This window comes from Phyllostomus hastatus, unplaced genomic scaffold, assembly GCF_019186645.2.
Source record: "Phyllostomus hastatus isolate PE091 unplaced genomic scaffold, TTU_PhHast_1.1 phas_contig_1, whole genome shotgun sequence".
NCBI lineage: Eukaryota > Metazoa > Chordata > Mammalia > Chiroptera > Phyllostomidae > Phyllostomus > Phyllostomus hastatus.
Window position 1 is genome coordinate 32,017,979 of NW_025333498.1, and position 24,496 is coordinate 32,042,474.

The 24,496-nt window shown below is 37.1% G+C and overlaps 1 pseudogene; it reads left to right on the top strand.

Annotated features, from left to right (window-relative positions):
• The first annotated feature begins 2,484 nt into the window (after positions 1–2,484).
• On the top strand, positions 2,485–3,102 carry LOC123824238 (annotated as a pseudogene).
• The last annotated feature ends 21,394 nt before the right edge of the window (positions 3,103–24,496 follow it).

The window sequence follows — 24,496 nt, forward strand, 5'->3', positions numbered from 1 at the left end:
ACTATATCACACTACAGAGTTTCTGCACAACAAAGGAAACCTTTAATAAACTCAAAAGACAACCTATAGAATGGAAGAAAATATTTTCAAATCACATACTTAATAAGTGGTTAATATCCAAAATATATGAAGAACTCATATAACTCAGCAGTAAATAAGAAAATAATTCTGTTTAAAAATAGACAATTGACCTAAATAAATATTTTTCCAAAGAAGAAATACAAATGACCAATAGATATATGAAAAGGTGCTCAACATTACTCATCATCAGGGAAACGCCAATCAAAACCACAATGAAATATATCCCATTCCTGTTAGAATGGCTATCAACAAGAAAACAAGAGATCAATGTGTAGAAAGGTAATCCTTATACTCTACTTCTGGGAATGTAAATTGTTTCAGCTAGTATGAAAAACACTATGGCAGGTCCTTAAATAATTAAAAATTGAACTATCATATGACCTAGTAATCCCACTTCTGGGTATATATCCAAAGGAATTGAAATTGGTATGTCAGAGATATGCCTATGCAGTACTATTCATATATAAAACCAAGTAAGGAAGCAACCTAATGAATGAATGGATAAAGAAAATGTGATGTATATGTATGCAGTGGAATATTATTCAGCCATATAAAAGGAAGGCAATCCTGCTATTTGCAGCAACATGGATGAACCTGGGGACATTTCACTAAGTAAATGTTAGAGAAAGACAAAAAAAAATGCTGATTTCACAGGCAGATAGAATGGTGGATGCCAGGGTTTTGGGAAAGAGGAAAATGAGGTGATATACATCAAAAACTACAATTGTTCAATTATAAGAAAGTTATAAGAAGGGTAAGAATCTATAATAATTACAGCATGGTGACTATATTTAATGATATGATATCATATACTTGAAAGCTACTGAGTGCAGATCCTAACCATTCTTACCATGCATACAAACACACACAAAGTTAACTATGTGAGGTGATGGATGTGTTAGTTATCTTGATCTTGGTTGTTATTTCACAAGCTATCCACCTTTCTATGGATTGATAGATCAACTTATTGATCTATTGTTAGATATATCACCACATAGTAAACTTTAAATATACTTGTATATAAGTATATTTGTAATTATTTCTTAATACATTTAAAATATTTTTAATCAAAAAATTAGAAAACATACAACTTTTCCTACTATTTTAATATAGCTACTCAGTGTACTGAATTATATTAAAAGACTATTTGTTGAGCCTAATAAAGGTGTGAGCCACAAATCATCTTTTAGGAACTGCTCTTCTTTCCCTTATCAACATTCTTGCTGCCTATAATCTAATGTTCATTAGTCCCACATATGGGGTAAAATAATGGCTGAATAATGAATTATAAATTAGCTCTTTTTTCCTTCTGACAGCAGGGATTATAAATAGATTTGAAATTTTTCAAGACATTATAAATGGAAAATATTGTTAGTATATAAATTGTAAAGCTCCTAGTCAAGTCTTGTTTTGAACTTGAAGTTGACAACTACAGTTTTTCCAGTAAGAGAAACATAACCATTAATTAATTCAACAACTATTTTTTGCATAACACATAGCCAATACTCCCATGGAAAATTCACTCTTGTAGTTCTGGAATGGTACTAAATAATTCTGACTGGGATCTCTCAAAGTTTCATTCAGTCTATCCTGTCAAGAACTGCAGACTAACCTTCCCAAAACTTTATTTTTGTCAATACATTTTCTTGTTCAAAAAGCTTTGTTTTCACTGTTCAGTAGATCAAGTGCCAACTCCTTCACATGGCATATAGGGCTTTTCATTACCTCACTAGAGACTATCTTAAGTTTTCCTTGTACCGCCACACTTTCCCTCTTAAGCTCTGTTTCAGACACACTCACCTACTTTGCATCCTATAATCATATTTTTGCTTCTCAACCTCTGTCATTTAAAAAGTTCTAAAAAATATAAACAATAAAATGTCAGTACTGATTTTGAAAAACAAAATAAACAAGCAGAACAGAACCAGAGTCATAGATATAGAGAACATTTTGACAGCTGCCAGATGGGAGGGGGTAGGAAGGTAGGGTGGCCAAGGTGAAGGGATTAAGAAGTACAAGTTGGTAGTTCTAGAACAGTCATGGGGATGTAAAGTACAGCATAGGGAATATATGGTGCCAGGTGGTTATGAGATTTATCGGAATAATCACTTAGTAAGTTACATAATGTCTAATCACTGAGGTGAACTGCTGAGACTAATATAATATTGTATGTAAACTGCAAATGAAAAATAAAAATGATATTAAAAAGGCTACTTTACTGACCACACCACTGCCTGGCCAAAAGCTCATTGATGAAGCAGTGATTTCCAGGTAGAGAGTGGAGCTGAGGGAGCCAGGAATCCCACAGGCTGGCCAGGGGAACATGGCAACCACCTAGCCCACCAGAAAGTTTTCCAGGCGTTGGCTGCTTGTGGGCATAGGGCCAGCTTGGCTGTCTAGACCATGAATGTGTTGGGTATCTTTGGCAACCTGTGCCACTTCCTGGCCATGACCTTGCTGTTGAGGAAGATCTGGAGATCCAAGTGCTGTACACACACCTCTAGAAGAGCCAGATTCTTTCACTTTCTTCTTTACCAGGTATGTAGACCTGTTCACCAACTTTATCTTCATCTACAACACAGTCATGAGGTAGGTTTTTTTTTTTCTGTGCCTTTGTCACAGTGTACATGATCTATGGGGAATTTCAGAAAATATTTGACAATGAGAATTACACATTCCAACTGGAGTTTCTTCTGGTCTTAGTAATTGGCCTCTCCTTCCTTGAGAACTATAATTTCACTCCCCTGGAAATCCTGTGGACTTTCTCTCTCTACCTGGAATTAGTAGCCATTGTGCCCCAGATCTTCATGATCAGAAAGACTAGCGAGGATGACACCATTACTACTTAGCACCTGTTCTTTCTCAGGCTGTACCAGGCACTCTACCTAGCTAACCAGATCAGGCAGCACCAGACTGAGAATCTATGAGTAAATTACAGTAGTGTATGGAGTGGTACAAACTATCTTCTACTGTGACTTCTTCTACTTACATGTGATCACGTCCTTAAATAAAGGAAAGTAAGCCATCTAATGCCAATATGAGGGCCCTCAGAGCACAAGGACATGAAGTATTTGAAATATCCTGTTGAGCGACTTATGCATGACTCAGCCCAAATGTTAAAAGTAAAGCCAGGAGAGGGATTCCTGTCTATGGGGCTATTGTTTCCCCCAAGGTTGGAGGGGAGTGCTGTGCCAAAGAAAGCTGGCTTCTGTAGTATGGGGTATGACTCAGCACAGGAATTCTGGTGGCTGACCCTTTGGCTCTCTCCCCAAAGCCACCAACCCCAGACTCTCCTCATTTGGCTCTAGTCCAGTCTGACCTCCTTGTGCCAGAGCCCAGGAGAGTGGGGAAAGGAAGGAGAACGAGAGGGAAAGAAACATCAATGGGAGTTCTGGCCAAGATGGAGGCATTGGCAGAGAACCTTCGCTTCCTCATACAACCAAAAGGAGGATAATGGCCAATCTAAAATGAATAAACAACCAAAAGCACTAGAAAATCAAACTGCATGGAATTCCGACAACCAAGGAATTAAAGAAAAAATCAACCAGAACAAAGACCCATAAAGCAGAGGACCGCATGGGCAGAATCAGAAAAACCATGACAACACAGCAGACCACGGGGGGGTGGGGGGGGGCTGTCTGATGAGTTCAGAGGGCTGCATGGGAGGGGCTGACTTAAGGGGAAACTGACACTCAGAAATGACTGAGGGCTATGGATGGGGTTGCCACAGTAAGAGTTTTTCCCAGTCTGACTCTAGAGTTCTTTGAAAAGTATGCTCAAGTAGGCAAGCCCCACTGTTCCCTCTCTGGCCCCTCCCTTACAGGCAGTGCCACAGAGCAGCAAAAAGGGTTGCTCCACCCTGGAGAATACCTGAGGCCCCACTCCGTTACAACCTATCAGCTGCATCAAGACAAAGAAATACAGTCCAAATGAAAGAACAGAGCAAAACCTCAGAACTAAGCGATAAGGAGATTGCAAACCTATCTGATGGAGAATTTAAAGCCCTGGTAATCAAAATGCTCACAGAACTGATTGAGCTTGGTCAAAAAAATGAAAGAACAAATGAAAGATACCCCAAATGAAATAAAGCAAAATATTCAGGGAACCAACAGTGACAGGAAGGAAACCAGGACTCAACGCAATGATTTGGAACAAAAGGAAGAAATAAACATCCAACAGGATCAGAATGATGAAACAAGAATCCAAAAAAATGAGGAAAGGCTGAAGAATCTCTGGGACAACCTGAAACATTCCAATATCTGAATTATAGGGGTGACAGAAGGAGAAGAACAACATCAAGAAATTGAGAACTTATTTGAACAAATAATGAAAGAAAACTTCCCAAATCTGGCAAAGAAAACAGACTTCCAGGAAGGTCCAGGAAGTCCAGAGAGTCCCAAAGAAGTTGAACCCAAAGAGGAACACACCAAGGCACTTCTTCACTAAGTTACCCAAGATTAAAGACAGAGAGAAAACCCTAAAAGAAGCCAGGGGAAAGGAGGAAGTTACCTCAAAGGGGTGTCCATTAGTATATCAGCTAATTGCTCAAAAGAGACCTTACAGGCAAGAAGGGTCTGGAAAGAAGTATTTGAAGTCATGAAATACAAGGACCTACATCCAAGATTATGCAGCAAAGCATTCATTTAAAATGGAAGGGCACATAAAGTGCTTCCCAGATAAGGTCAAATTAAAGGAGTTCATCATCACCAAGCCCTTATTATATGAAATGTTAAAGGGACTTATCTAAGAAAGAAAAGATAAAAAATATGAACAGTAAAATGGCAACAAATTTACAACTATCAACAAAGGAACCTAAAAGAAAAACAAAAACAAAAACTAAGCAAATAGAACAAGAACAGAATCAGAGAAATGGACATCACACAGAGGGATTTCAGTGGAAAGGGGGAAGGGAGGAATGGGGGGAAAAGGAACAGGGAAGAAGAAGCATGGTTAGTAGGCATAAGGTAGACAGAGAGAGATAAAAAAATGGTATGGGAAACAGAGGATTCAAAGAACTTTTATGTATGACCCATGACCATAGATTAGAGGTTGGGAATGCTGGACAGTTGCAGGGGTGCAGGGCAGAGGCGGGGATGGGGGGAATTGGGAAAACTGTAGTAGCATAATCAATAAAAATACTTAAAAAAAAGAAAAAAAAGTAAAGCCAGAAAAATGTTTAGTGTGAACGAATTTCAGCAAAGTGCTGATTATTCTATCTGGAGGACCTCATCAATAATCCCTCTTTTACAGAGGTAGCAACAAACCTGGGCCAATCACACAGACATGGTGCCATACGACATCAACAGGAACATCAATGAACGTTAGGTGCCTATTCACAAGTGGGTCAAATAAACTACTGCTTGCTCTCCCTCTCTCTCAAAAACAAAAAACACACTTGGAATGAAAATTGGCTGGTAACCATGGAAAAGTCTGTTTTAATTTTCTATTACATAAAAAAGCATAAATGCAATTTCAATCTTTTTAATTTAATCTTTATTGCAGTTTTCCATTACCATTTTGTTCTCTCATAGTTCCCTCCCCCTAGCAGTCACAACACTGTTGTCCCTGTCCGTGAGTCCTTTTTCCGTTTTTGTTCAATCCCTCTGCTCCCTTGCCTCCTCTACCCCACTATCTATGTCATCTGCTCTCCATCTATGAGTCTGTCCCCATTTTCTTTGTTTGTTCATTAGATGCTACTATGAGTGAAATTAAATGGTATTTGTCTTTCTCTGACTGGCTTATTTTATGTATCATAATGTTCTCTAGGTCCATCCAACTGTCACAGAGGGTAAAACTTCCTTCTGTTTTATGGCTGAGCAGTATTTTATTGTGTAAATGTCCCATAGTTATTTTAGCCACTTATCTACTGATGGACACTTGGGCTGCTTCCATATCTTGGCAATTGTAAATAATGGTGCAATGAACATAGGGGCGCTTATGTTCTTTAAATTAGTGGCTTGGGTCTCTTTGCATATATTCACATAAGTGGGATCACTGGGTCAAAAAGAAGATCCATTTTTAATTTTTGAGTAATATCCATACTGCTTTCCATAGTGGTTGCACCAGTCTGCATTCCCATAAACTGTGCTGAAGAGTTCCCTTCTCTCCACATCCTCACCAGCACTTGTTTGTTGATTTATTGATGATAGCCATACTGACAGATTTAAGATGGTATCTCATTGTGGTTTCAATTTTCACTTCTCTGATGATTAGTGATTTTGAGCATCTTTTCATATGTTTATTGGCCATCTGTATGTCCTCTTTGAGAAGTGTCTATTCAGGTCCTTTGCCCATTTTTTAATTGTGTTGTTTGTTTGTTTTTGGTGTTGAGTTTTGTAAGTTCTTTATAAATTTTGGCTACTAAGCCCTTACTGCATGTCTTTTTATTTTGGTGATGATTTCCTTTGCTATGCAAAAATTAAACCAAATACATCAACATATCAAAAAGACCATACAAAATGATCAAGTGGGATTCATTCTGAGAATGCAAGGTTGGTACAACATTTGCAAACCAATAAATGTGATATTCCACATAAACAAAATGAAGGATAAAAACCAAATGATTGTATCAATAGTTGCAGAAAAATCATTTGATAAAATCTAGTATCCATTTATGATAAAAACTCTCAGCAAAGTGAGATTAGAGGGAATATATCTAAATATAAAATGAGGTCATATATGACAAACTCATGTCAGCATCATACTCAGTAGACAAAAACTATAAGCATTTCTCTTAAGATCAGGAACAAAATAGGGATGTCCACTTTCACCTCTCTTGTTCAACACAGTACCTGAAGTCCTAGCCCCAGTGATCAGACAAGAAGAAGAAATAAAAGGCATCCAAACTAGAAAGAAAGTAGTAAAAATGTCATTGTTTATAAATGACATTAGACTATATATAGAGAACCCCAAAGATTTCACCAAGAAACTATTAGAACTGATAAATGAATTCAGCAAAGTAGCAGGATACAAGCATTAATATCCAGAAATCAATTTCATTTTTATATGTCAATAACAAACTAACAGAAAGGGAAATTAAGAAAACAATACTATTCATAATTGCTACAAAAAGAGTAAAATAGCTAGGAATAAACATAATCAAAGATGTAAAAGACCTGTATTCAGAAAGTTATAAGACACTGAAGAAAGAAATTGAAGAAGATACAAATAAGTGCAAGCATACGCCGTGTTCATGGATAAGAAGAATTACTTCATTAGAATGTCCATATTACCCAAAGCAATCTATAGATTCAGTGCAATTGCTATCAAAATTCCAGTGACATATTTCACAGAACTAGAACAAATATTTAAAAAATGTGTATGGAACTACAAAGGCCCTGCATAGCAATAGCGATCCTAAGAAAGAACAAAGTTGGAGGAATCATGCTGCCTAATATCAAACTATACTATATGGCCAAAATAATCAAAACAGCCTGGTGCTGGAATAAAAACAGACACATAGATTAATGGAACAGAACAGAGAGCCCATAAATAAATCCACACCTTCATAGTCAATTAATATTTGACAAAGCAAGCCTGTACAATAGGCTAAAGATAGTCTATTCAATAAATAGTATTGAGAAAATTGGACATATACATGCAGAAGAATGAAACTAAACCACCTTCTATTTTTTCTTTCTTTTCTTTTTAAAAGAGGGGAAGGGAAGGAGAAAAAGAGGGAGAGAAACATCAGTATGTGGTTGCCTCTCATGTGGCACCCCACTGGGGACCTGGCCTGCAACCCAGGCATGTGCCCTGATTGGGAATCAAACTAGTGACCCTTTAGTCACAGCCCACACTCAATCCACTGAGCTACATCAGCCAAGACTACACTACCTTCTTATACCACACACAAGAATAAATTCAAAATGGGTCAAAGACTTAAATGTTAGAGCCAAAACTATAAACATTGTAGAAGAAAACAGGCAGCAAAATCTCGGACCTTACTCATAACAATATTTTATCAGATATATCTCCCTGGGCAAAGGGAACAAAAGAAAAAAATCAGTCTTTCTCTTAGAGTTTTTTTTTCACTTCTCCATAGTGATGCCTCACTTTTAAATTATGATACCAAGAGGTTGAATCTTTACCAAATGCTTCACAGTGACTTCTGGAACTGTTTCTGTCTCACCTAAACTGTCTTTTATATTTGAAACATTTTTTCTTCCCTTTCTTATTTAATATTCATGGTTGCAATAGGCCATTCATCTTTAAATTTCAAACTTTAATTGCATTACACTTATTTAAATGTATTGAATGCCTTCAACATTCAAAGTCTGACAGACTAGAAGCTTCATGAGGACAAGGACTGTGACCATGTGACCACCTTGTCAAGTGCTGTATCTTCAGAAGAGATTCATAAATCCTTGATTAGATCAACAAATCTTATCTTCTCTTTAAAAGTTTTCAACACTTCTCCAACAATTTCTATTTAATCGAATATTATTTAATGCCTAATATACATAGGCAGGTACTATGCTGATCTATAATAATGCAAACAAGAAAACAAACATTGGAAAATTACTTTAACACTATATTTTTATAAAGCTAATGATAAAAACATTTCCTTTCTCCCATGTTTCAATAAAATTGTATTTTCACTTTCATAATAATTCTGGCTATGCATAATTTCAACAATTGTTTGTATTATTCTACCTGCAAAATCTAAGTATTTGGAGATCAGGGACCAGTCTCTTCCAACTTTAAATTACCTGCAGTTCTTGTGCAGTACTTTGTATGTAGTTGATGCTAACCAAATGTTTGTTTAGCTAAACTAAACAATTTAGGGCCACAAACATCATTAATGCACACACAGCCCTTACATCATAAATATACATTGCCAAACTTCACACTTAATAGTCACATATCAAAACTTCAGCTTATGTTTGTGATTTACATTTTTCATTTTTGTTGTTGTTGTTACTGTTACCTTACACAAAAATAGTGAGAATCATGCCTTCAAAACCCAAGATTCTACCTTCTACCAAGGTTAGACTTGTCAGTAGGTGTACGACTGCCCACAGTACACAACATATAAGTCTCCATTTTGCAGCCCCAAGCTGAACTTTATTAGAATCTAATCCCAGAGAGGAGTGTTCCCATCTAACTCTTCACAATTTTGGTTACAGCTTGTCTTTTTCCTAATTCATTCACCAAGTGATGATTTATAGAACAGACCTTAACTCAGTCATATTGATCTTCCTCTTGTGGTTATTATGATGGAGTCAAATTTTACTGCATTTTCAAGATTAAAACACTTTGTAGCCCTATCAAGTTTCCTACTAATACTTTCAATGGTTTTGATTCAGTGCAATTTCCTTTTTTTTACAGCAATCATCTTACATGTTTAAAAGAGAAATAGAATACCTAGGGAGCGACATTTTAAGTAAATGAAGGCCTTTATTAGAAATAAAAACAATTGTGTCAGTCCAAGTTGATGCATGGGTTGCACTTCCAGATGCAATCATAATTCATTTTTTTAAAAAAATGATTTTATATTAGCATGTCTTGGCATTTACAAGGAGGTGAGATGGTAGTTATAAATTTGCATATATACAAAAAATACAAAGCTAAGCTTGTTTCACCATTATTTTATTTTAGTAAACTATATTAAACTTTTAGTTTGGGGAAAACATTTCCACAAACCGTCCGTCTCTGAATCTGGTCCTCAAGTTGCTCGCCTTCTCTAACATGGACTCTGCCCACACTTTACTAAAGTAATGGGCATTGTTAGAGGGAATCTTTCTCATTTTCCAGCTGCTTCATGTAAAAACACGTTTATATACGTCTTTAGTCTCAGAAACATGTCCTTCCGCCTTCCAAAGATTATGTCCTCTACTTGTGCTCTGAATCTCATTCCCTTCTGTGTACTTTCTTCCCTGTCAATTTCCCATCTCTGCCTTGTCTTCAAGCTCTTCTTGTCCAAGGAAACTCCCTACTTTTGCTTACAAATGTATGTACATTAGGTCTCATCACACAACAAATTCTCTTTTATGCTTTATTGTCCCTCATAGATAGGCTCTGTTTTCTAATTTGTTTTCACTACTAGATTTTAAAACTAACTGATTATTTTTTTATCTATTACTTACCCTCTTATTCCTATATATTCTCACCTAGGATTTATTATGTTCCTGAAATTGCACTCTTAAAGATTTCATTGTCTTGGTGATTTCTTTGTGATCTAATTCAAATAATTTATCAGATTTGGTAATGCTCTGTCTTTCTGAAATTTCTCATAGATATGATTATAACCAATATCTCCTGCTTCCTGGAATATTACCCTATCCTTCTGAGTGTATTTTTTTATCTTTTCACTTGCTTATCTTATTAACATTCACTAGAAGCAAAGTATCTTCAACTTTTTGCTGTGTACTCTGATTTTCTTGCTATGGTTTTCAACTATTCTGTCTTTCATTATTGAAAAAAAAAGATCATTGTGTCTCTCTCCCTCTCTCTCTTACATCCAAGTCCAGGTAATTGCTTTATGGAATTTCTAAATATCTTCTTTGCCCTTGAAAGAATGGGGAATAAAGGAGCTTTGGTGTTTTTGCCTCAGAAAGAAGAAATTTATTTTTTGAGAGGGAAGAGCAAATGGAGCAGGATCTCACCAAGAAGTTGAAGCATCTCAAAACCAATTGGGGTGGCTAGGTTCAATCTCTAGTTCCAAGTGGCACTCCTCAAACCCACCAGGAAGAGAAAGTATGAAGGCTGAGAGGCCATGTCTGAGTGCATTTATGTTGCAGGCAGCAGGGCTCAAAAGCAGCATCACATAATAGAAAAAGCAAAAGTAATACTGAGGATACAAACTCAAACTAAGAACCTAGTTGGCCCCTAGTTTTTCAGCCCCAAGTAAACTCAGCATTCTTTCATAATCACATTGAAGGCAAAGGCTGGGAACCCTTAACAGTAACTGAGGTTTGAGTTTTTTGCCAACCCAATAGGTAAGAAATCAGAGCAGATTAAATTTCATTTAGAGGTATAGATATGTTGAACCTTAGGGCAAAATTAATACTCCAAATTTATATTACCCGCTTTGACCTCTCTCCGAATTTCAGTTCTGATTGTAGAATGTACATTTTTCTCATATGCTACATTATGACCTCTAAATCAATTTATCTTACAGTAGGATTATATCTTAGGTTTTAAATAAAACCACAAAGATCATGTCTATGATGATGCCTTTCTCTCAGATTATTTTCGTTAAGATAAATTCCCAGAAGTGGGCCCACTGAGTCAGGATCAGTGTCAGGTGAAGGGTGAGAACTCAGTGAAGCTCATTGCAACAGATTGTTTATTGCATATGGAAAACTAAAATGAGTGTAAAAGAAGACTTTGAGATAAAAATCTCTGTGTCACTCCCTGTCTGTTTTTACATTTATACTCTCTCAAAAACATCAGCTGTTGACACTCTTTATTGTGATGAAGGAGCTGGGGGAGGGAGATTTCCTGTGCATTGGGGGATGTTTAACAGCATCTCTGGTCTCCACCTACTAGATGCCAGTGCAACCAAATGCAGGCCCGGCTGCTTGCTGCTATGAAAAGCAGTACTCAAGAAGTAGGTGCTGATGTCGAGAGGTTTATTCAGATCCTGGCCATCTGGAAGATGGGGGACTCATGTCTCCAAGCCCATCTCCACATCTCAGTGCAAGCAGAGGTTTTTATAAGGAGAAAGAGGGGAATTGAACAAGGAGATCAAAGAAGATGAACACAGTCCAATTTACTAAGGTAAGTGATGGTCTGGTGTGCATCATCCTGGTTTAGTCAGCTGGCTCCACGATTCAAGGTCAACAAATCTCCTGGAGCTGCGATGTCTGAAGGGGGGAGTCTGAGTCTTCTGAAGTGAGTTTCTAGGATTCTTTTTTTCCCCCTTTCAACACTAGATTTTATTTTATTTCAGCCATCTCCATAGACACTTTGTAACATATCGTGGGCATTTCGCCACTCTGTTCTTACAGCCTATTTCATAGTGTTGAACTGTAGGCCCTAAACTGAATAATCCCAGGTTGCCACATTATATAGTAGATTCACTTTGTAAATGCTAAAAACAAAGTATGTTTTATAATAGTTTTCTACCTCACAATATTTTCTCTGTGGTAGATTTTCTTAAACTTTCTTAAATTAGCCTTTTTTGTTGTTGTTCAATTACAGTTGTGCCACATTTCCCCCTGTTGCTCTCCCCTGCTGGCCCTAGGATTCTTATACAAACATGCTGTTTATCTACAAGCCACCTGTGAGTCAGAGTCAGCACTGAGAGAAACAATGTCAGAAGAGTGGTGGGGTGGGTTACAATCCGCACTGTTACACCAGGAACGAACAAACTCCTTCCAAGCTACAACAATCTAAAATGTATGCAGATAGGCCAAATGTCCTGTGGGGGACAAACCAGTTTCTTTAAGTTGTAATCGGCACCTTTTCTTCCTTCCTCAATGGACATGTGAAAATCACCATCATTATTGTTAAAGGAAGAGAAGCACCTAGGAAGAAGTCAGTACATAAATGTAACAGCTTAAATGCTAACCAGCTTTGTAGAGTTTGTTTGTGATGAATAACTATTTTCAGATTGCATTTCAGCCATTTATATTAAAATGCTATATCAGTGCAAAATAACAGAGTTGCTGTAGGCTGCCACCCAGCTGCTCATTTCCCTGTCAAAAGCTGTTTCTCTTCAGAGGTAATCTGGGAAGAGGCAACTTGCCACCTTAAAGAATATTGGTGGGTGTCAAATGGGAAGACACTTCACACACACACACACACACACACACACACACACACACGTGACTGCATTATTTCTGAAAAAAACAATGCATATTGGTGTAAAGGTCAGTGTAAATTTACTGGATCAAACCACAGAAGATTAAAAATGTAAAGGTTTTTTAAAAGGAATTTTAAATTTGAAAAAATAAATCTTACTGAAATTTTAGCAACAATAATGGTTTAATTCCAAGGAAGGGCAGCACTATCAACAAACTTTTGAACAAGGGCTTTCATGTACAGGGAACTCATTTTACTCATCTATGAATCCCTAGTACCTGTAACAGAGCCATGAAGAGAAATATTCAATATGTATTTATTATGTTGAATGTCATCTGCTCATTCCTAAATTGATGACCTGCAAGATTTTTCATTTGAATAGTTACTTCTGCAGCTCTCCCTGCCTGCTGGGCAGCTTGCTATCTCTCTGCCTTTTTAATTTCAATGTGAACTCATATATTTCTCCCAACACAGGTCTTTCTTCAGACATCTGTAATACTACAGCAAGTCTGTTTACCCAACTGACCAGAAATAAAATTTCAATTGACTTTGATTTTTCGCAGTAGTTACTTTACCTTGTTTATGTCTCCTCTGAAATCTCTATCAGATCTGTTTCTACCTTAGCACCACCCTAACCATTGTGTCTTCCAGTGGAAGTGCATGGACCTGCCTGCTCATCACCAGCAGTGAGACTCTGAGCACGTCTCTTGATGTCTTTGTGCCTCCGTTTCTCTTCTGAAAAGTAAAGGGGCTACACCTGATCCCTATTTAACAAACAGCAAGTCACAGCCTGTCAGAAAATCTTAAATATAATGCATTCCCATTAGCCATTTCTAAAATTTGAAAAGAATAGAGCAAAAAAAGGTCAAATGCCATCATAAATACTAAGGCTAAATATGGTTCTGTTCAACTTTTGTTTTATTTTATATGTATGTGTGTGCAGATAAAACACATTTCTTTACTATGACTTATTCGGGGGAAAAAAAGGTTGAAAGCCACTGCACTAGATGATCTGAAAGCCCTTCCATTTATAAATTACATGATTTTTATTCCAGGCCTTTACCATTTCATGCATAGATTATTTCAATAGCCTTTTAACTATTCTACCTGCTTAGAGGCTCTTCCCCTTCCAATCCATCACACACACTACCGCCAAGATGCTCTTAAGTAGCTTTTTCCAAGTGTAATTCCCAGGCTTAAAAACCCTTAAATTACTTCCGTTTGGAAGAAAGTCCTCATACTTATCTTAAAATAAAGAGTTCTCCCCCATCTGGGTCCGCTCTGTCTTTATAACCTTACCCTCCTCTGACTTATATGAACACTGGTTTCCATCAAATGTTATAATCTTCCAGACATCCTTTCCAGATCGCTGCCCCAAAACTTGGCCCATCAATTTTTTTCAGCTTGGAATACTTTTTCCTTACTCCATGTATCCTAAGTTTATTTTTTCAGATAAGTGCATCATTCGAGTTTTTAAAAGGCTTGGTAATATATAATCAAGATTAGTTTGATTAAGTTTAAATCATTTAAATAGAACAGAAACAATAAGTGTCTTTCTAGTTTTTAAGCTTTCATTAAGTCTCTAGGTAATGTTTTAAATTTTTCTTCACATATGTTCTAGGAAACCACCATGTGTTTGATAAGCACTTAATAAATATTTGTTAATGGTAACTTTATTAACTTTAATGATGAATTAGTATCTGCTTGTGTTGGGAAAGAGCCAATGTTGTTTATTTTAATTCATTCAACTTAATAATAAGATGAAAAGTTTTTAAAAAGCTTTAATGTCAAAATTACTTGTTGAAATAATTTATAAATCCATTAAAATAGGAAAAGCCTTGAATGTAGAATCCTGAGAATTGGGGCTCAGTTTTGCTGCTCCCTGCTAGTACTTAAAAAATGGGAGACAGAAAAAGTTGGTGAAAACAAGGAGGAAATCCAAAAAACTAAACTTTCCTGATACTATCACTGACTTATTGTTCATCAAAAGTTTTATTATTTAGTATTCTGATTTCCTTTTATTTCTACAGATTCAAGCTATTTATTAGACCTCTTTGTGTCTTCTTTAATGCGCCTGAATTGACAGTAAGTTTCTGTGACATGTTAGCAGTAAGCTGTCTACTCTTCAAGACAGATCAGATGACAATGGGGGCGACATCAATAGTAATAATTTGAGGGGTCCTGGAGCAGTCCCTTAATAAGCATCATGCATAACTCTTCCGCACATGGGTCAGAGAAAGTTTAAAACTGAAATGGAGAGTCACATGGAAACCAAGATAGCACATCACATCATGGACAGAGTGGAATGACTTTCTCACAGCCTCAATTCAGTTTGGCATGGGAGTAAGACCACTTTTATTTTTCCAGTTTTCCATGGAACTATGATCCACCTCCTCTTATTATAAAAAAGGAAAAAGACTATGGCATAATCACAGGAGTCCACACACAGGAAGATCTTAAAAGGACTTTTTAACTTTTGAACCTTATGGTTGTAAAATCCATTATCATCTAATTGCATAAAAATAACATAAATGTTATAGACCATAAAGCTTTGAAGTATAGTTGTAAATTATATAAGCATATCTGTACATATACATATTCATGTTGAGATGCATTCACATGATGAAAATATTCTTTGCTCCACTGCTGCAGTGAGTTTCCTTTCTAAATATGTTCTGGGGACATCGGCAGTGTCTCCTCTCTTTGCAAATGACTAATGCGAGAAGGTAACTTTGGAAATTACATTGAGATGTAATCATCCATATTGTGTATTGTGGATAAAATTGATTAGAATAATATTGAAACTCCCCCCAAGGGACTCTACAATTATAAGTCAAGTCCCAAATGGAAAAGGTTTTTTGAAAAGTTGGCAGATGTCTTAATGAAAATGAAGCATTACAGTAATATATTAGGGCAATATGTTCATTATTGACAAGCAAATCACTAAACTATATAAATTACTGGATTAGAGAGGCAGAATTACTTTTCTTTTAGCGAATGGTTAATCAAATATTACTGTTAAATGCTCATTTGTTTAAGTTTTTGATATGTATATTAACAGGCAAATGGTTGCCATTTACTTAGAGCTCCAAGTTGCCTTTTAAAGGGAACCTCCAAATATTTAAATTTACGTGTATTAAGCACCAAATTCCACCACAAAATCAAAGTCTACCTACCGTTCACAGTCCACAGTAGAATATATAAAGGCGCCAAGATTTTGTATTTCCCCTTAATACACATGTTTACTTGGCATTTCTGTTTCATTTTTTTCCTGTTTTTTGTTTTTAAGCAGCCTTTCATGAAAAAAAAACAGCATCGGAAAAAATCCTTGAGGAACAGAGAGAGCTATTTAACAAGTTAGGTAATTACATATCACCATTTCACATGCTGGGGGGTTGTAAATGATTTAGAAGTTTGCTTATGCATTTGTTTCCAAGGATTTGACCAAGCACAGAAGCTCCACATTTATCAGCAGCTAGGGCAAATTTATTCTAATAGGTATTTATTCCAAGAACAGGAATCTTTCTGTTTCATATTGCACATGAATATTAAATAAACTACCTGCTGGCAACTACACAATATTTTAGTCTCTAATTTTAAAAGTACACTGTATTCTAATACCTATTTTTAAACAGATATCAATTTTTATGGAGCAGTACATGAGTTGTTGATGGATAAATCACCCAAGCATGGTTAAAGAGAGCCTAATCTCCAGCTGGTACCAGATCCATTTAATTGTATCTTCTGACCTCACCTCACCTGAGCCAGCATTAAAATCATAATACAGTTCAAGTGTAAAAATGATATACTGTTTGTTCGCCCTGTTTATAAAGGGGCAAACATACAGTTAAATTCATATGTTTAAAATTAGTGTAGTCATTTGAAAAGGTTGAGTTAGATCAAACTGCCTCTCAGCGTTCTCTCTGCCCTTTTTTATTCAAATGAGTAGGCCTCCATCACCAGATGAGAGAGGCTGTTAAGAAAGTTGTAGCAGCTTTTCCTGGATACCCAGAAGATCAAACAAAGCTTTCAAGCATCATTTAATAATGGAACAGTCCATTTTTTTAATGCGTTCAGTAGGCAATCGGACAGAAACTTTGGGGTGTTTGAAGTCTTACAAACGCAGTCAATATTTCAAAATGGCCTGATCAGCAGCCCTTGAGTTTATCTCCATTTTCATTAGGGTAAAATGTTGTCTTTAGGTTCTGTGGCACTTTTATTTTTATAAATTACAGTCCCTAGGTTTGTTCCTCCTTCAAAAGCCAGGGTGTTTGTGCGTTTGTATTTCAAAGTGCTGCTCTAGCCAAACCTATATTGATCTTAACAATGTTTCCAAAAGCTGAATTGAGAAAATTGCAAATGGCATTGCTTTCGAATTCTGATTCAAAGAAACAATTAGCTAATCCTCATCACAAATAACATTTATTGAGATCATTCCGTGTGCCAAACGGACTTGATGCTGAATTCCCACAACATGGAATGCACTAGAATGTGCATCCTCCCTCTCCCAAGTGAGGACCTTGTCTGTTTTATTCACCACTAAATATCTAGGGCCTAACACGGTGCCTAGGAGAAACAGATGCCCAATGGTTAAGCACAGAATCAACGAACCAATCAATCTTTGGTCTCTACACTGACCCTGTGCAGTATGGCATATATTTACCCTCATTTTACAAAAGAGGAAACAAAAGTTCAGAGAAATTAAGTAAATTGCCCAGGATTACATCAATTTAGTGTCAAAGCCAGAATCCAGAGCTACTATGTCTATCTGATTCTGGAGTCCATGCTATGGACTGTGATAACAGTTCAGTCCCAGCAGTTCTCAACTCGCGTGCACATCAGCACTCCTAATGGGCTGGTCAAACCCAGCTCACTGCCTCATCTGCCCCATACTTTCTTATTTAGAAAGCCTGAAGTGGTTGGTTTTCTAGCAGGTTCCCAGGTCAGGCTGATATCATTGATGTTGGTCCCACAATTTGAGAAACACTGGCCCTGTGATCCAAACTGAGTCTTCCCAGTACAATAAGTTAAAGAAAATAAAAGCGTGTTCAGATCTACTCCTGTCTGTGCTAGTTATAATCTTTGGCTTTAAAATAAGCTCTTTTGATTTCTATAGTTGAAAACGCAGATCATTTCCCACATCCATATCTACTCACCCAGAGTTCACCGCAGTGTGTACAACTGGTTCTGCACAATCAACGCATTGACCATTTTCATTGATCTGATGGATTCAAATCCTTTTCCTGCACTAATTTTTACCCTTTTCCAGGGAGTTTATGCCAAAAGTAGTATATCTCTCTGAACTTATAGATTGTCAAATTGACTTCAGAATGATAATAATACAACCAATATGTGGAGAAAGAAAACTCAAGGTCAGAATATTACAGTTACTCTGTTACTCTGTCAAAAAAACAGACAAACAAACAAACAAACTTAACACAATACTATATTTAACTCTCCTAGAAACATTTGCTGAATGGTAAACTTATGAGGGTTGGAAGTCTGAATTTTTTTAATTGTATTTTTCTTTCTTTAAACTTTTAATTGATTTTAGGGGGAAAGTGAGGGAGAGAAATGTCAAAATGAGAGAAATATGGATTGGTTGCCTATTTTACACACCCTACTTTGGATTGAACCTGCAACCTGTGACCTTTTGGTTTATGGGACGTCACTCTAACCAACTGAGCCACACCTGCCAGGGGGAAAGGCTGAAATTAATGTCATGGAAGGATCTGTGGGAGTATTTTCTAGTTGTGGAATTGTGGTAGGATTTTTATCTTTTATGTCAAGTGAGCCAGGTCCCTGGAAGGAACAGAATAAACCTATTCCTCACCCTGGGTGGTGTGGCTCAGTGGATTGAGCACCACCGGCCTGCCAACCAAAGGACTGCTGGTTTGATTCCTAGTCAGGGCACACACCTGGGTTGTAGGCCAGGTCCCCAGTATGGGGCTTACAAGAGGCAACCACACATGGATGTTTCTCTATCACTTTTTCTCCCTCCCTTCCCCTTTCTCTAAAAATAAATAAATAAAATCTTTTTTTTAAAATCTATTCCTTACCATGTGTTTTTCTTAGACCCTTCAGGTAAAGTCAGGGTTAATTGTTCATTTATTTGTCATTGATTTATTCCCTAATGTCAGTTGTCCTCAGAACACACCATAGCCCTCACTCCTCTCTCCTGGATGCCTGGAAGCTCATGCAAATGGATCTGCTATCTCAGGACTGGGCCCTGCCAGTCTCTCGACGTAAACCTGCCAATTACTTTCTAAGACACAGCTCTGGAGATAGTATCCACTTGATCAATAGCTATCTGTTATACCATAACATTTTGGGATAAGATTTATTTTCATAAACTTTATCCTGTAAGACCTCTTACAATTTTCCTGCTTCCTACAACTCTCATCTCCCAATCTCCTTTCTGACATGTATTCATTCACCCAGCCTTGCTGAAACTCTTGCTGATTTCCCAGTGCACCATCTATTTAGGCATCTGTGTCTTTTTTCTTCTACCTGCAATACCCTTGCCACGGCCCACATACCTACAAATATTCAGGCCCACACACACCTTTTGTCTATTTAATTCCTACTCTTTCTTCAAAACATACTCTGAGTGCCACTTCCTCTGTGTCCAATTGTTTCTCTAATTTAAAAGTCTTGCCTCTTGCTTCAACAGCACCCTTGAATATTTCTCCTATAGGACCTAGTGAGGAGACTTGTCTGTCTCCTCATCTGAACTATATACTCCATGAGACAAGTACTAGATCTTCTTATGGAACTGCAAATTCCCAGTGCTGGTAGAGTGTTGAGCTTTTTATTAAGATTCAAAACTTATTTTGTGAATAAATGAAAGCAAAAAGAAAGAGAAAAAAAGAAAAAGAAGGAAGGAAAGGAAGCAGGAAGGAAGGGATAAAAAAGGAAGGAAAGAGAGAGACAGAGTTAGAGATAGAGACAAAGAAAGACAGAGAGAAAAAAAGTGATTAAGAATCTCTAAGTGGTTGTCAGGTAGCTTGTGAATTTATATTTTGGCAAAACCAAATGTTGCAGAGGAAAGAATGCCAGATATGGAATACCTCCTGAAGCAACTCAGTAACCCTCTGATAACTCATCTGTAAAATAATAGGCTCATTAAGGTACTTTTCAGTATAAAATCCTTTGATTGGTCACTTTGGATGGAAAAAAGGAATTAAATGAAATATGCCTTAAAAAACTGATTTTTTTCTTTGTTAACCTGCAATATTTAAAGTATTGAGAAGGCCTCAACCCTAGTAAAAATTCACCTCCTACTCTTTGTATTTCATCAGATTTTTATATAATAAAATATGTTCTAAGTAATTATGAGTCTAAATAATCTAGTAGTATGAGTTTATTACCAGTTTACATGAGGTATCACTGTCTGAAACTAATGATGGGCAAAGTGTTAAGAAGAGTCTCCAATCTTTAAGCTTGAGCCAGTTACTGGTTTTCAACTTTTAACCAATGATCCTTTTTTAAACAAAATTTTCTTAAAGCAAATATAGAAACCTTTTAAATATTTAATCTATAAAAGTGGCTGAAGTGGCATTGTCTTGATTGATTGAAATGGTAGTGGAGTGGGGTGGGGGCTGGAGTGCTGATATTACCACCCTCTCACTGCCATCCCTCAGACCCCTCTACTGGGGGTACTAAGTACTCCTAGGAGCTCAGTTTGAAAAACCACTGTATCTAATCCAATACCCTAAAAATAAAAAAAAAGGAAAATGAGACCCAATGATTTGTATAACATCTTGGCAAATTAGTGGTGTTGCTGACATCAGAACACAGGCCCTCCATTCTTCACACCAGTATTGGTACCATGGCATCCCTGTGTATTTTTAAGGCTAATTTGGGTTTAGTGAAACATTACAGGAATTGTTTAACCCCATAAAAGAACCCCTTTCTCTTCTTCCTGTCTTTTAACCAACCATCACTCCATGAATAATCATACAGTAAGATTCTTCACACAGATGACTTATGGTTCTTAGGTCTTATGGATTTAGGACCCATGTAGAAGGTTTTTATTTTCAAGGGATTGTATAAGTGATTAATCACCAAAAATTTTTACATTATATACCAGAAATGATTCCAGCTATGTCACATTTGTGGCCATGAGCAAGTCCTTGTAATAGGATTTCCAGAACACCAGAAGCAGAACTGTAAGTGAAGCAAGGGTTCTCTGTTGAAAGGTCACTTTTTATCTACTGCTTTTAAATAAATAGCACATAGAGGCTACAGGTGGTAAATAATTCCTTAATCAAGGTGAAGAGGAATTTTTGTGCCTTTTTTAAAACTGCTTATGTTTTTCCAAAAACATTTCAACCTTATCTTTTTTAAAAAAACATCATCTTATGAGGCCAACTTTATTGTGTTTTTAGACCTGTGACTTTTCACTGTCATTGTTTAAGTAAACAGACTGTGAGAAGTAATTATCTCCTGTAAAGAGATCTTATTTTCTATACATGTCCATAATACTAGAAAGAGATGATTGAATCACAGATATTCAGGGTTAACTGTAGAGATTTTGCGCAAATGCTCACGATTCTATGGTAAATGTTTATATTTGTCACTTTATATTTGTCAAGCTCAAGAATTAGCAATGACTCTCGGGAATTTGTAAAGGCATTTGGCATGAAAGGATCAGATCATGCTTGCTCTATTTTGTGGAAGCCACCAGTCCTTATAAATATGTGCTAATAAAGACAATAGATAGCATTTAAGTATTCATGATGTGTCAGGCAGGTCCTGTGTGGTTTCACACCTTTAACGCATTTAATCTTCAACAAACTCTACAAGTTAAGCACTATTATGTCACAATTTTAAGAAAGAGGAATCTGAAACACTGGGTTTATATATCATTAGCAGGATTACATAGTAATGAAGTATTTGATCCAAGGCCCTCAGTGGCCTATGCCAATGTGCTTAAACATTCTGTTACACATCTAATGGTGACATTGGGTAGGATCCCTTTGGAAGGATGGCAGGTTGATTTAAAAAAAAAAAACTGTCAAATTTCCAGTCAAGATGGAGGCATAGGTAGACACACTTCACCTCCTTATACAACCATAGGAAGAATTACAACCAGATCTCAAAACTAATAATACCCAGAACCATCAGAAAATTGAGCTGTATGGAGGTCCAACAACCATGGATTTAAAGAAGGCACTCTCATCCAGACAGGTAGGAGGGGAAGAGTTGCGGAGACAGTTAGAGAGGTGGTGCAATGCAGAAAGGCAGAGGCAGCAGCAGTGGAACAGATGGGAGGGATGCCTTTGGGAGTGAGTTATCCCAGCTCTGGGCCAGACCACACAGACCAGGGTTCCAGCACTAGGAAGATAGATTTCCATTACCCCTATCAGTAAAAACCAGTGGGGGTTATGGTGGTAGAAGAAACTTCCAGATTTTCACCACTTAAAGGGCCAGCACAGTTTTAGAATGTATGAAAACCCACCCATTCTAGGATCCAGCAGTAGAGTAGGGCAGCAGCTAGAAGGGTGCCAGTAGCATACAGGAAAGAAATGAATTGACTGGAAATGGGATGAGCTCCTGGTGAACTGCCAGAAGCCAGGCATTAGTATTGTCCCCTCTTGGAGGCCTCCCTACACAGTCACAAAGTGGTGAAGCATATTGCCCTGCCCTGGCAAGTACCTAAGGCTTCACCCCACACAATTTACAGGTGCCTTTTCTACATAGGCCATGCTGCTAAGACAGAGAATAAAAACACCTCTATCTAATACACAGAAATGAACACAAGGAGGCTGCTAAACTGAGGAGACAAAGAAAAATGGCCCAAATGAAAGAACAGAACAAAACCCCAGAAAAAGAACAAAACAAAATGGAGATACCAACATATCAGATGCAGAGTTCAAAACACTGGTTCTCAGGATGCTCAGAGAACTCCTTGAGTATGGAAAAAAAAAAGGAAGAAATGAAAATCACACTAAGTGAAATAAAGAATAAGCCACAGGAAACCAACTGAGAAGGGAAGGAAGCTGGGATTCAAACCAATGATTTGAACATAAGGAAGAGATAAACATTCAACCACAACAAAAAGAACAAACAACAATTCAAAAATGAGGATAGGCTGAGGAACATCTGGGACATCTCCAAACATACTGACATCCAAATCATAGGGATGTCAAAAGGAGAAGAGAAAGAGCAAGAAGTTCAAAATTTATTTTTAAAAATGGTAAAAGAAATACTTCCTTAATTTGGCAAAGTAAACATACATACAAGTCCAGAAAGCTCAGAGAGTCCCAAACAAGTTGGAGACAAAGATGACCACACCAAGACACATAATTAAAATACCAAAGGTTAAAGATAGAGAGAGAATCTTAAAAGCATCAAGAGAAAAACAGAGAGCTACCTACAAAGGAGTCCCCATAAAACTATCAGCTGATTTTTCAAAAGAAACCTTACAGGCAACAAGGGACTGGCAAGGAGGATTCAAAGTGAAGAAAAGTAAGGACATACAACCTAGATTATTCTATCGAGCAAAGCTATTATTTGAAATGGAAGAGCAGATAAAGTGCTTCCCAGACAAGGTAAAGCTAAAAGAGTTCATCACCATCAAACCATCATTACATAAAATGTTAAAGGGACTTATTTAAGAAAAAGAAGAACAAAACCATGAACATTAAAAAGGCAACAAATTTACAGCTACCTACAACTGAATCAAAACAAACAAACAAAAACAACCTAAGCATTCAACTAGAACAGGAAGAGAATCATAGATATAGAGATCATCTGAAGGGTTATCAACTAGGATGGGGAAGCGGGAGAATAGGGAAATCATGCAGGGACTAAGAAGCATAATTGATAGAAACAAAATAGACTGGGGGGAGTTAAGACTAGCATAGTAAATAGAGAAGCCAAAGAAAGTAAAAACACGACCCACGGACATGAACTAAGGGCACGGAGATTGCTGGAGGGAAGAGGGGTATAGGGTGGAAGGATGCAAAGGGGGGAAAATTTGAACGACTATAATAGTATAATCAATAAAGTATACTTTTAAAAAACTGTGAGAGAAACTTCATTTCCCCAAACAACACTCTTATCTGAGTGACTTACAAATTTTACATTACAATGATTGTGGGGCTCTAATGACCCAACCATCCATAAACCCACCATTAAAATGTATGTTTAGAGCAATCTTTCCAGCCTTCCTCTCTCCCCTTGAACTTTTAAAACTGATTTGGTCTTGGCATAGTAATTTATGACTTGTCATATCTTCCCTATTGTAAGATCTAAGAACACAAGGAAAGTGTCTTATTTATAACTCTAATCTCTGCTTTATCAGGGACCATGTCTTACTGATATTGGAAACACTATTCTGTCTCCTTACTTCCCACTAAGTTTTCTTTAGAATCAAGGAATACTACATTCCATGGCCAGGTGTATGCTAATAAATGTTTAATAATCTACTTTCTGGAGGAATTTGTTTAAGCCCGGCTTTGAAGCATTCACCAATTCCCATGGTGTCCCTACTATTGCCATTACCAGTTTCAAGCAACTCCCTTACATTACATCACTGAATAAAGTTAGAAAGAGATTCTAACAACAGGGTCTTGTCAGCTGCCAGCCAGTGAAGACTCCAACACATCACTGCTTTGACCATGAAAAAAAATATATAAGTCCCACTGAAGACAGTGGA